Genomic DNA, 14225 nt, shown 5'->3' on the forward strand with positions numbered 1-14225 from the left:
CACATGAGTAGAGGTGCTGCGCACATGGGTAGAGGTGCTGAGCACATGGGAAGAGGTGCTGAGCACATGAGTAGAGGTGCTGGGCACATGGGTAGAGGTGCTGGGCAGTGGGCACATGAGTAGAGGAGCTGGGCACATGAGTAGAGGTGCTGGGCACATGGGTAGAGGTGCTGGGCACATGGGTAGAGGTGCTGGGCACATGCCAACCTCAGCAGATCCAGCAGGCCCCTCACTAGACTGCAGGCAGGAAGGTAAATACAGGGTGCATGTGAATGAAGGCTGCAATGCAATATTAAAATCATAAGGAATATAACGCACAGAGAGAATAAGGGATATGAGTGATGATGTAGCTCTTACCCTATTCAATGACACTCCCAGGGACGGCCCTGCAGTGCTGCTGGCGATGCCTGTGGATCTACAAAGATCTCGGAGGAAAAGGAACGTTGCACACTCACACTCACACACACAATGAAGGCACACGAGGCCGGCAGTGTATTCTTGCAGTCGTCTTCTCACACCTCCCACTGTTCTCTGCTGCAGCCGGACTCTCTTCTTGCCTGGGATTCAGCCTGACACTCAATTCCTGCTGCTGCTTCCTGATGGCCCCGCCCACATCACACAGGCGCCACGCCCCCTGGCCAGTGCCATCTCGCCTTAGTTGCACATGGGAAGGGAAGGATTGAGAAGATTGTTATTGTTGTGTAGTGCTGGCGCTGCTGCTGGGTGTCATGCGACAGGGTGCAAGGGAGTTGTTTTTTATTACAGATACACAGTGACTGGCTGAGTGAATTTATTCACTGCCAAATAAGGTCCATACAGGATTAAAGTACAAGTGCAGCAATGAATGTAATAACGATATTATTGTATTGAATGTAATAAGGAATATACATATGTGTTATATATACACTCCCTCGTGGAATAACATAAAACTGTGGAAGCCATCAAATTATGAGACTACCCTAAAAGAAGTGTTTCCCCTGACAGGACGTTTGAGGAGAGGGGGCCCTGATGGTGGGGTCTGGGCCACATCATGTGACAAACCATCCTGTCATAAGCTCAGTAATATAGAGGTACAGGCGGCCCAGCATGCTTACAATCCTCTTCTTGCTTCACTCTACAACAAGGCACTTTTAGTTCATGTTACAGTCAGTCTCATGTGGCCCAGTTGGAGTTTAATAAATTCCTACACAGCTAAGGTTTTGTCCCTTTAAGAGCCATCAACAAGGCTCTGTCAGCTAATGAAGAAGGTCGAAATGGGTTATTGGTGCTGGGCCTTACTGTGAAATAAAGCATGGCGAGGGCACTACAGTACCTTGGTTCATCTTCTTAATCAGAATGGGCCGTTTAAGGGGCTTCTTGCAGCCTCCTCTGCACCCAGATGTCCCTTACAGGCAGGACTGGATTGGGAGTCAAAATAGGCCCTGGCATTCCTAGTACACAGAGGCCCTAAATAGCCCCCCACCAGGGTGGTGAAAAATAAAAGGGGTAAGCTCCCCACCTGCAATAATTATGATGTTGTGCGACTCTCTTCCATTTTGCACATGGCATTTGCCAGAAGCCTCAGATTTGCCAGTCCGGACCTGCTTACAGGGGCTTCTTGCAGCCTCCTCTGCATGGCTTATGTGCAGATGTATTAACCTTTATTGATAGATGACCAACATATTCCTCTTTGCTGTAAAATAATTGGGTGAACAGCAGGTCTGAATTGGGATTGAAACTAGACCCTGGCATTTCAAGTACACAGAGGCCCAAATGGCCCTTCACCAGCCCATTAAATAGTGACTGTCTATGGCAAATTATAGCAGTCCCTCTGGTATTTGCCAGAATCCACAGATTGCCAGTCCGGGCCTGGTGAACAGCACAAAACACAAAGTGTGGAGATTGGACTAGATAGCATACAGCCGGGTGAGAGATCTGGTTGTGGTCATTACATTTAGCAGCATATAGTTTATACTAAAGCTATTTTTGAGTTAACATCTATGATATTACTTACCTTGTATGAAAAAAAAAAGGAGACAGGACTTTGTAAATATTTGTGTAAGGTAATTTCCAGCTACAATAACATATAATACACCAGACTGCTGTAACATTTTCCACTTTCCGTCTCCGTGTTTCTGTGTGTAGCCAATCTCACAGGCAACATTGCAGGGAGATGTTAAGATCCTGCACAGAACATGGGTATTTTTTTTTTTTTGTTACTTTAAAGTCAGAGCAGAGTTGTGCATAATATTGGCACAAGTTTAAGGAACATCCAGGCCCATATATCACATTTTGTACTTTCATTCTCAGTTCTGAAAAACAAAACTTTGTGGGGAGGCTGATGAGAAAAAGTACTCCCTCCCACAATGCCTACAGAAAAAAGGAAGCAGACATTACAGTTTTAGCCACAACCATGGTGGTTATTTAGGTTGGAGAGTCTGTAACTACAGGGTATAGATTTCAGAGAAGTTGCCAAGTTAAGGAAATGCTGCATTTACCAAATCATAATTTTAAAGTCAGCTTGTGGTGTACTTGTTTATTTTTGTCCTTCCAGAATTTAATCTAGAAAACATGCACATTTAACTTTAAAACACAGTTTCCCTCGAATCAGAGCTTGTTTTTGATAATGCAATGTCTTTTCAGCAGCCAGGTTTGACCTTCAAATGTGACCCTTCGGTAATGCTTTGGCCTTGTCAAACCCTTCAGTTGTAAATCACAAGGAAAATAAGAGGACTGAATGCCAAAGGCAATTAGATCAGTTAATTGCTTTATTCTTTTGCACATCCATGTTTATGGCTCCACCAATCCAGTCAAAAATTACTAGGTTACTGGATGTCCCAAACGTATAGTTAAAGAGGCATGTCTTAATAAAAGAACTGCTGTTCTGCTCTCCTTTTTGGCAGGGATTCTTGATATTAACTCACAATCACAGCCGCACTTGACATATATGGGGGCCTGTTTATTATTATTTTAAACAAAATTTGCAAAGAAAACAGTGTTAAAACCTGTGTATAATAAATTAATAATAATAATAATAATAATAAATAAATGGCAATTTAATCAAGGTGTGTTTTATTGTATGCTGTGTGAACTCCACTGCCCCATAGAATGAGTTGTTATTTATCAGAATGTAACATTTACAGCACTGCTGCCTGGAGAAATTTGTGCAAATGGAATAGGAGACAAACTCAGTTTTATATTGCTAATACCAATTGCAGTTAAAGTTGTTAGCCAGAAAAAAATGTTACAGGGCAAACCTTTTGATATAAAAAACAACAACAACGTGGTATAAAGGTGATACCTTTATTGGCTAACTAATATAACCATAGCAAGCTTTCAGAACATTTTAGTTCCTTTTTCAAGATGATAGTTCGAAAAAGGAACTAAAATGTTCTGAATGCTTGCTATGATTATATTAGTTAGCCAATAAAGGTATCACCTTTATATCAGTTTGTTATTTTTTAATTCAAAAGGGTTGCCCGGTAACATATTGCTAATACAATGATATTAAATGGAGATTCCCAAGGTGAAAAGTAGCTGGCATGGAAATTAAATTGAGGTATCGTCAAATCAGGATCTTTCTCAGCTCAATATCTTCTCTACATGGCCACGTGGATGCCAGGTTTGGCCTTTAACAGCTGGCATGCTGTACAGTCTGTCCAGGCCTTCAGCTGTAAATCACAACTGAAAAAACGAGGCAAATGCTGAAGCCTGTCAACAACTTTCTTCTTCAGCATGTGCGTGTTTGTCACCAGGGAGCAATACCGTATTGGTCAGCAGCAAGCCATATACAAATAAGGGCCATAGTATTGCTCATATTCATTGTCAGGTCCTTCCTTGTGTATTATTATTGTTATTAATACTTTTATAATGAGAACATTTCCAGACCTTTACACATTTGTAGATACTTAATTGTAGTACTCCCTAATTCCCTGGGGCTGTCCCTAATGTAATAACTGCTTTATCAGCAAAACCATCTAAGAGCAATGAAGTAGCTGTTGTCAGGCCAGAAAGTGCTTGCTATTGTCTATTCTCAGCCCTGCAAGCTATAGATTCATGCTGTCTGCCCACAAGCTGTGATGAACAACAGATGCTATGTATAAGAATGGAGAAATGGTGGCAAGAATGAAGGCATATGTAGCTCTACAGGCACTGCTGATGCTTAATAATAATGACAATGTGGGACTATATGGGACTGATAGAACAATGACATATGATATACAGGTATGTATCTGTTATCAGGAAACCTGTTATCCAGAAAGCTCCAAATTACGGGAAGGCCATCTCCCTTCCATTTTATCTAAATAATTTAAAAAATTTAACAATTTCCTTTTTCTCTGAAATAATAAAACACAGAAGCCCACAACATAATGTACAGCATTTCTAGCCTACTTCTTTAGTTAGGCTTTAGTTCTCCTTTAAAAACATCACTATACACAGCATTTATCAATTGCTCAATTACAGCTTTACTAAGTGTACACTGGCCCAATAAATCCTGTTTTTCCAGAAGGAAAAATGAGGGTGGTCGTAAGGAAAGACAGGTCTCCCAAATGGACATAACCTCTGAGCCAATCCTTCTCCATCACATCCATAGATCACAGATCACTTCCACCTACACGAAGACTTTAGAGGAACAGTAACACCAAAAAATTAAAGTAATGAAAATATAACGTAGTGCTGCCCTGCACTGGTAAAACTAATGTGTTTGCTTCAGAAACACTACTATAGTTCATATAAACAAGCTGCTGTGTAGCAATGGTGGAAATTGAAAAAAGTCTATATGGCACAGGTTAAATAGTGGATAACAGATAACACCATTATGTTATACAGAGTTTATCCGCTATCTGCTGTGTAACCTGAGCCTTTCCTCCTTTGAATGGCTGCCCCCATTGCTACACAGCAGCTTATTTATATAAACAATCGTAGTGTTTCTTCAGCAAACACAACAGTTTTACCAGTGCAGGACAACACTGAATTATATTTTCATACCTCCAAACATTTTGGAAATAGAAAGAGGGACAAAAAGATTTGCCGCTCATTTTTTTTTGACCATGCCCAGTTTTGTGGCCACACCCCCTAATTACCATGGCACGTACTCAATGGGACTCCAGGCAGTGGTAAAATTTCAGACAGCTTTATTACACAAACATATTCAGTCCTAACGCATTTTGTGTGTTCTCACATGTAATCATAGGCATCTCTGCCAAAAGCCAGAAACGTTTTAGAAACGTTGTATATTTTTCTGGCTGTTCAGTGCAAAAGATCAGTCAGGATATTTCAGTAACAATCCGGGACTTTCTTCCGAAAAACGGGACAGTTGGGAGGTATGTATTTTTATTACTTTAAAACACTTTAATTTTTTGACTTTACTGTTCTTTTAACACAGAAGATGTTTTCCCACTGGCGCCAGACTTGCCTTCCCAGCATCCCCTGCAGCTCGCAATTATTGGACTGCTGTGTAAAAGCAAAATATTGAATTGGTTGTTATGGGTTACAAGACTTGCTAGACTAGCAAACTTTGCATTTGTGTATGTTTGTAGACAGTGGAGAACACTTCATAAAATTTTCCATCTAACTGTAATTATACATTTTAGCTCCATCAGACATAAAAGAGTCGTAGAAACATTAGCATAAACAATGCTACCCACTACGCTCACGTGGTTGTTCGCATCATAAAGAGTGCAAGTAATATGTGGGCAACTTTAATACTTCCTGCAAATGTGGGCATGTGACATGAGCCTACAGACGCAAAAGATTTTTCTTTGATGAACGACTGATTTTACTGCAATCCAACCAATCTGTCAAATTATCGTGAGGTTCGTGGAAATGGAACGATTGTGCATCTAACGATTTTTCGTCCAACATCGGTCAGAAAATTGATCGGCCAGGTTAGAAAATTGTCATCCATCTATTGTTCATTTGTTTGCAGGGCCAAGCAGGCAACTACCCTCCGTTTTCCTGGCTTCAACTAGACAACATCGCTTGAAATGGTCTTTTTATTTTATGGACAAATCGTACATTTAAACGATCGTTTCACGATAACTTTGGTCTAACGATAACGAAAAGATCTTTAAAAAATGTTTACATCTATGGCCAGCTTAAGGGCATGTAAGTAATGGAATTCCCTTTTTAACAATATAGTGTTGAGGTATTCATTGGCTCGGTGTAATTCTCTATTGACTCATAAGACTTATTAAATGGACAACTCAAACATGTAACCAAGTGTTTTGTAAGACTTTCTCTGCATGTGTATATTTAAAGCACTTCCCCCAAAACCTTGAAACCTGAGATGCCCCTTGCCCCAGGATTTGCAGCCCTGACCTGCCCTTGTGTTTATATTCAGTGCTGCTGATGTCACCAGGCCACATGGTTGCCCCAAAAGTCAGGGGTAAAGCTAGGTCCAGCAATGACTCTTGGTGACCTTCTCACCATGTGCTCCATGAAGAAGCCATGTTCAGAAAATGCACCACTAGCAAGAATATGTGATCTATGGCTGCACCTGGCTTCTACCATGACGCAGTTACAGCATTACAATTTAACCAATCCACAGCTCCTGTACAAAGACTGGGTACATTACAATTTAGCAGCTATCAGCAAAACAAGAATTGGGATGGGAATCTTTTATCTGGAAAGCCTTCATCCAAAAATATATGCTGGTCAAGCAAAAATACTAAAACAGTAGCTTGTACTTGATCCCACCTAAGCAATAACAATGCTTATAAGCGTCGCTATACACGGCATTTATCAATTGCTCATTTGCATATTCACAAAGTGCATTTAATTCAAAGTGAGAAGGTTACAGCAAAAGACGTAGCTTCTTGTGGGCTCCAAGCATTCCTTCTCTGTGTGGTATTTTTGTATTTGTTTATGGGAGGGGGCTGCCATATAGGTTTATCTATATCCATGGCACCACTGTAAAGGTTTCCAGAAATAATACTGCATTTATAGACTGATGTAGCAATCAAATATATCAGATTCTGTTAATAGACACCACCATAAAAACAAAAGTTGTATTTGTGGCTGAAAACAATGTGTAGTGTTTAGCAGAGGAGAATATCATACCTCCCAACATTTTGGAAGTAAAAAGAGGGACGAAAATTTTTTTTCGCACGTAGAACAGGAAATGTTTTTGACCACGCCCCTTTCTGTGAACACCCCCCCTAATTACCATGTTAATTTTACATAATTTGGCATTTTATGAAAGTTTGAAAATATTTCTCCTTATCTAAACAGTTTTTTTGTGTCTCAAAATTGTTCCAAAGTATCTTATTTCCACCTGTTACCTGTTCTGGGCTCTCTGCTAAAAGCCAATTAAGTGAGAAACTTCGTTTCTTTTTCTGGCTGTTCATTGCAGAGAAAAGAGGGACTTTCCAGTACAAATGAGGGACTGCGGGTTAAGCTGTCAAAAGAGGGACTGTCCCTCCGAAAAAGGGACAGTTGGGAGGTATGGAATATTTAATGACATTATTTAAACACATTACTATTAGTTTCACACTACCATACGGAAATAAAAAGAAATGGTCAAGTTCCATCTTGTTCACTTACAGAGCAGCAGTTCAGTCATGCATTAGGCTCATGGCACAAGGAATGTTTTCTCCACCTGTTCCTGCCTGTGCTGCTTGTTATCGACTTGCATGGCAACAGCCTGTGACCAGAGGTGAGACGTGGATTTTGGCCAGAAAACATTCCTTGAGCAACAGGGGTAATAAAACAGCAAGGGAATGAAAAACATTACATACTCATTGTAAGTGCATTTTAATAAACAATATATTTAATAGCAGCTCTGATAAGAAATATAAAATTACCTACAGCGACTGATTATGGTACATCATTTATACATACATATACACTTATTTGATATTTAGGGTAATAATTGTCTTTGCCAGCCAGCTGACTTACGCCTGGTCCCTTGATTTACAAGGGACTGATTTTATGATATCTAAGGAAATTAACAGACTGCGACCCCCTCCATCCAGCTTAAAGGGTAATAGCACTTGGTTTGCTTTGTTTTCTGCAGCAGTGAGGATTTTCTAGTGACAAAGAACGTGCACCAGCAGGGGTGCAGCAATTACATTATGGCTTGTTTTTTCATTGTGCAACCCACCTATTTAATTACCCTGCCCCTAATTGTGTCTCACCTCCTGAAAGTCATTTGTCTGCCCCTTACCTCATTATCTGGACTGTCAGAAGAGGAAAGATGGCAACCCTATTACATGCCAAATAATCTTCCAGTGAGTGTATCTCTGGTCACTATTGGGTCACCCCTGATAATAAATGTGTTGTGCCATTTCTAGACGTATACAAAATAGAATATATTAATGTAGCCCAGACCTCTATTTTGCCAGAAGGCAGGGGTAGAACTACAGAGGAAGCAGGCCCTGAAGCTGCAGGGGGCCCAGGAGGTCCCATACAGTGTCAATAAATATTGCTGAAACAGGTCAACTTCTAGACATTTTGGGGGCCTGAAAAATAGTTTGCTGTGGGGCCCAGCAACATCTAGTTACGCCACTGCATAAAACATAAGTATTACCAAGCAGCTTCCCCAAATGTTTAACATAAAAAATGTTAAAGATTTTAAAGTTATTTGTAAATGAAATTGCTACAGAAAGTATTCAATTGTTTGCCCTTTCCATACTATGGAAATAATAATAATAATAATTCCCAATATGCATATTATGTTATGCTTCTTTTTCACAGGTCTGGCAGTACATAATTTTCAAGGCATTGTGGGTACTGGAGTCTTGGCTGGAGGAGAGCTGATTAATGATGCAGTCAAGCCCAGATTTCTGTCTTCGGTGCCCCGAGGCCGCCAACATTCGCACACAACCCCTGCCCCCTTCCACGCAGGAGCGCACACGCATGCGTGGGATAGCTGCAATTAGCACTTTTTAGAGTATGGCTGGACAGCATGCTGTCCCTTCAGTCTTGCCATCCTAGGAAGGAATTGTAAGAGCCAAACAATGCATGGGCCCAGTTGGGCAGGCCTGTGCCTGACCTGGACCCACTGACCTACAACGTTCTGAAGAAGGGGCTTGACCTGAAACGTTACATTACTTGCACCAATAAACATGCAGGGTTTATTCCACTTGTAACAGCCTCGTTGTGCGGTTTCCAATTGACTTGCTACAACCCTACGCGCCACCCAATAAGTTCCACTATCTAGACCTGCTACCTGGCCTGCAAATAAATTACTTACTATTATGACCCGGGACCCATGAAACTGCATGTTGGAAGTGACATAACGCTATAGCCGAAAAGAACTGGTAAGGGGACAAATTTTGAGCAAACCTCAGGGGAGGGTACAATCCCACACTTTAGCCGTGTACCCAGGTGGGTTATCTGTGGAATACCCACATGATCAGGGAATTTGAACTTTCTGCCCAAAACCCAATCACTTTGCAGGTATTCCACCATAGGTACCCCATAGTACCTGATCCGATGCAGGACTCTATCAGACACATTTTGCTTTCAATTGCAATCAGGGGCGATCCTGTCCAATTTGCCGCCCGAGGTGACCTTTGTTTTTGTTGCCCCCCGCCTCCCCACAGCACTCACCTTCAGCGCCAGATGGGGGGTCGGGGGGTCCACGTCGCTAGTGCAGAAAGCACTATCGCGCTCTCTGCATTAGAAGAGCCGAATTTCCAGGTTGAAAACTGGAAATCCGGCTCTTGGTTACCAGGAGCGGCATTTTTACTGCCCCTGGCAACCAGGGGGCGCTGCTGCCTGAGGCGAGTGCCCCTGATTGCAATTACATTAACAAATAATTACAAACCATTGAAAGTGTTTCAAACCACTGGAAATGTATCATTTATATCCGTATGGAAGTTGCTGAGAATGGTGTTATCTTTCATCTTGCAAAAATCTATTTTTGGATTTTGATGGATTTTGAGTTTTTGAAGTATCCTTTTAAACCTCCTACTTTAGAAACATATTAACAAATACAGCATATGTGTGTATGCATGCACTTGGCAGAAGAACAATGGTATTAGTATTGGGCAGAGTTAAATGTGAGAGTTAATAACAGAACAACACTGACCTCAGCAAAATGTAAAAGCGTGGCAATGTTCGCAATTGCTTTGTTCTGCTTAACTTCTTTTAAATGATTGAGGTCGCCATCTTGTGGTATTTTCAGTTAGCGCCCTACTCTGCAAACCCCATTTATATTTAAAATATTTTATTGGATTTCCACATAAATAGGAAAAATTAACAAGACAACCAGGGCCGTATTTATATATAGGCCCCAAGGACCCCCACGGTTTTGGGGGTGGCCTATTTTTTAAATGATTTATTTCGTTATTTTTTGAAAACCCACCCCACCCTGCACCATAGGAAATCCGGTGACGAGCTGAGGGGGTGCGTGGTAGGGGGTCCGAGGAAGAATGTGGAAGTGACGTCACGTGCATGGCGCTCTGTCGTCGCTTCCTCTGAATACCGCCGTCAGCGTGCCAGTGTGTTTAAGTCCGATGCCTAGGGCGGCATTGGACCTAAATACAGTCCTGATGACAGCTAATACCATGCAGACTCAGTATGCTATTTTTCGAAAGACTTGGAAACCCCACAAAAAGAAGACAAGCAAAGAAATTGGTGCAGCCCCGTCTTTTTGTGGAATTAGGAATGAGTAATAATAGAATCAACAGGTGCATTGTTATGTATTGTATATAGGGTTGCCACCTGGCCGGTAAAAATGATGGTTGATCCCAATGTTATTAATAGGGAAAAAAGATAAATATATAGGAAGGCCGGTATTTTTTTCCAGAAAAGGTGGCAACCTTAGTTGTATATAGTAGGGAACTCCTGTGCCGACGGTTATAAGCAGAACGCAAGGCCATCACAGAACGGTGTATAAATGAGCAGATATCGCCATCGTGTGGCATCGTGATGGGATTGCGCCTCCAGTTGTCAATAAAAGCGAAATAAGGAGCAATCCTCCCGGCAGGCTGACAACGAGACAAAGTAACGACTCAATTCGAGAGCTGCACTTGGCTGGATACTCAGCAATAAACTCATAGATTACTTTAGTAAACACAGAGCAAGTTCGTTCTGGATTCTCATTTATAAAACATAGATGTATCAATGTGTCATAATGGTAGCGTGGCCGAGTGGTCTAAGGCGCTGGATTTAGGCTCCAGTCATTTCGATGGCGTGGGTTCGAATCCCACCGCTGCCATATCCCCTTTTTTTCCCCCCTACCCCTAATAAATATATCCAGCAACATTTTATTTTTTGTAATGTGACTTCCTGTAACTCCAAAATCACAGCAAAAGTATATCCTTTCCCACAATGCAGCAGTCTGAGCTTTTTCCAATTCACGCCCTGGATTCCACTTATTTTAAATAACGCACAAACCAAATGACCACACATTTATGCTGCCCACTGTCCCTAAAGTTTGCGCCAGGACATATTAAATTGGCAGCTCCATCATTCAGACGTGTAAAAAATTCAGGTTGGGAAGAGTCCATCCAATAGTAAAAAAGTAACCAAAATATTGATAGAGTTAAAAAAGCTTTATTAGGACATGCATAAGCCTAACGCGTTTTGTGCCTAAAGTGGGCATTTACTCGTATGCAGTCTCATCCGTCATTCAGACAGCAGTGAGATTGTGATAGGGGCATAAAAGCCATTGTGTTGAATTGACATGTGTCTAACTACTGGGGTTGAGGGGGGTATGTACCCTATAGGTACAAAAATATTGTCTTTCAGTGTAGAAAAAATTGGTCTTTTAATGAGATATCATGTCCTGTCCCAATAGAAAGGCTGAGGGATACTGGCAGATTTGTGGTAGAATTGTCACTTGTATTAAGTCTCAGAAGGCCACACTTAACATCACTTCAAAAAATCTCGTAAATCTCAGTTATTTAGAGAAGCCTACCCTCACTCTGTTTAGATACCTGTACCAAATGCAATACCATAAGCTACATCTGTCACCTGCTTATTTCTGATCTTGCCCACTCCCACATCCAGTGTCAGACTGGCCCACAGGGATACCAGGAAAACTCCCGTTGGGCCCAGGTGTCAGTGGGCCCTCCTGCTGCTAAACATTTGGCCTATTTCATGGTCATTACTTATTTCTATGATATGAGAACAAAGAGACAAGATAGATTGAATAATAGATTATAGTATGTAAAGAAAAGAGACTAGCAGAATAGAGGTTGTGTTAGGAGAGGATTTATAATAGTACTGAGAGCGGGCCCCTGGTCTAAAGTCTTTTAGTGGGCCCCTGACATCCCAGTCCGACACTGTCCACACCTTGTGTCTCATTCTCTTCCCTTTTTAGATTGCAAGCTCTTTTGTACAGGGCCTTCCTCACCTTTTCTCCTGTACTGGTTGTAGGGTTGCCACCCAGCATGTATTTTACCATCCTAGCCGGTAAAACACCTGCCAAGGCTGGGGCTGTTATTACAAATTTACCGGCAATGCAGTTTCCGGTGACCCTTAACAAGAGCCCTTGGCTGCCCCCAATTTGTTTGAAATGCAACTTTTCTCCATCTTCTGCATCGGCCCCATCCTTTTACACCACACCCGTCCCTTTTACATCACAGCCCGCAACTGTTTGTCACGACCAGCACCCAATACCAGAACAAGTGCCAAGCACCCTGGTCTCGGCTTCACCAGTAGTGTGACCACCGTTGGGCTTCGGGAGGAGCCCTCAGCTTACTTGGGTGCCACCTGGACTTAACGAGGGGTACAAGGCAAGATGTTCTGGCTGGCAAAGGGGCATGGCTGTTAGCAGAGTCTTTTGGGCCGAAGGTCACGGTACAAATGGAGCAGGCAAGAGAATCGTCAGACAGGCTTGGTCGAGGCAGGCAGATATCATGAATCTTCAGGCAGGCAAGGGTCAAACCGGGTTGTCAATCAAGGGGTTAAGCAGGAAGAGTTGTCGTAGGCAGGCAAGGGTCAGGATACAGAATGCAGAATAGTCAGGAACAGGCTGGGTCAAACACGTGTAATCAAACAGACAAGATACAGAACAGATCGGATGCACATGGCTCAGGAAACCACTAGAAACAAGTTCTATCACGGGCATCAGTCAGCAGTCAGAATGGGCCTTTTATAGGGGAAGAATTCCACGCCCAAGAATGTGCGTTTTCGCGCCAAAGCGCCTTGGCGCAATCACGCCAGCGCGCCTGCGCCTTTAAGCGGTGCGCCGTACGCGCCCTAAGAACTCTAATGGCGCCGGGAGGAGGAAGGAGCGCGGTGGCGTGGCAGCCATCCACGCCGCCATACCACTGGACCACCAGGTATTTTTATTACACTTTTGTTCCCACCAGTAGTGATGTGCGGGTCGAGAAATTCTAGACCCGCACAGTCTCGGAGTGGCCCATCGGATACCATGAAAACTCCCGGTAGGCCCAGGTGTCAGTGGGCCCTCATGCTACTAAACACTTTTTTTTTAAATTTTATGGCCATTCCCTATTTCTATGAGAACAAAGCAGCTAAATAGATGGAATAATAGATTCTAGTATGTAAAGAAAAAAAACTAGGAGAATAGAGTTTGATTAAGGAGAAGAAGAATAATAGTACCGAGAGTGGGCCTCTGGTCTAAGCTTTTGAGTGGGCCCCTGGTTAGGGTTGCCACCTTTTCTGGGAAAAAATATCGGCCTTACTATATATTTATCTTTTTTCGCTATTAATAACATTGGGAGGAATCATAATTTTTACTGGCCAGGCCAGTAAAATAGCGGCCAGGTGGCAACCCTACCCCTGGTGTCCCAGTCTGACACTGGGCCCGCACATCACTACCCACCACCGGCCGGTAGAAATTTTATGAAAAGGTGGCAACCCTAACTGGTTGTTATGTATGTAACTCTGTATGTTATATGTATGTAAACAATCCTACTGGGTTTGATTAATGTTTAAATGATCTTCTAGTAGACTTAAGGTAAGGAGATCCAAATTACAGAAAGACACATTTTTTTAAATTAAGGAGTGGTTCACATATACAGGCATCATTACAAAAGCGGGTCTGGCCCCTTAACAATAAACTGTATAAGATATTCCAGCAAAATACAAATTCCACCCAATTGTGATACAAGAAAACGTTTTGTGGTCATTTGAGACCAAGAGGTAACGTTCAGTAAAATCCGCATCTTAGTGAATTTGAGCGCAAATTCAGAGCGCAAATTCGCGAGGCGTTAGGGAGCAAGTAGCACTAGAGTCTATCTCCTTCGCTAGTGAAGTTACACCAGCGACCGTTAGTAAATCGGCGAAGTACCGAAACGATGTCACACTGGCGAATTTTCGCCCGC

General features: G+C 42.3%; 1 protein-coding gene and 1 non-coding gene across 3 annotated transcripts in view; one reads left to right on the forward strand and one right to left on the reverse strand.

The window, feature by feature from the left end:
• The window catches only part of eef2k.L (eukaryotic elongation factor 2 kinase L homeolog), a 67864-nt gene extending 67253 nt beyond the window's left edge, over nucleotides 1-611 (reverse strand). The window contains exon 1 of one of the 2 annotated variants that reach the window (XM_041575869.1): nucleotides 456-611. The gene's annotated coding sequence lies outside the window, so the exon portion shown is untranslated. Of the gene's footprint in view, nucleotides 1-357 lie in introns of both variants that reach the window. The other variant, XM_018236450.2, reaches the window with a different exon arrangement.
• Nucleotides 612-11064: 10453 nt separating this feature from the next.
• Nucleotides 11065-11146, forward strand: trnal-uag. Its single transcript has one exon. It is a non-coding gene; the product is annotated as a tRNA-Leu (tRNA).
• The last annotated feature ends 3079 nt before the right edge of the window (nucleotides 11147-14225 follow it).

The sequence above is a fragment of the Xenopus laevis genome, chromosome 9_10L, assembly GCF_017654675.1.
Source record: "Xenopus laevis strain J_2021 chromosome 9_10L, Xenopus_laevis_v10.1, whole genome shotgun sequence".
NCBI lineage: Eukaryota > Metazoa > Chordata > Amphibia > Anura > Pipidae > Xenopus > Xenopus laevis.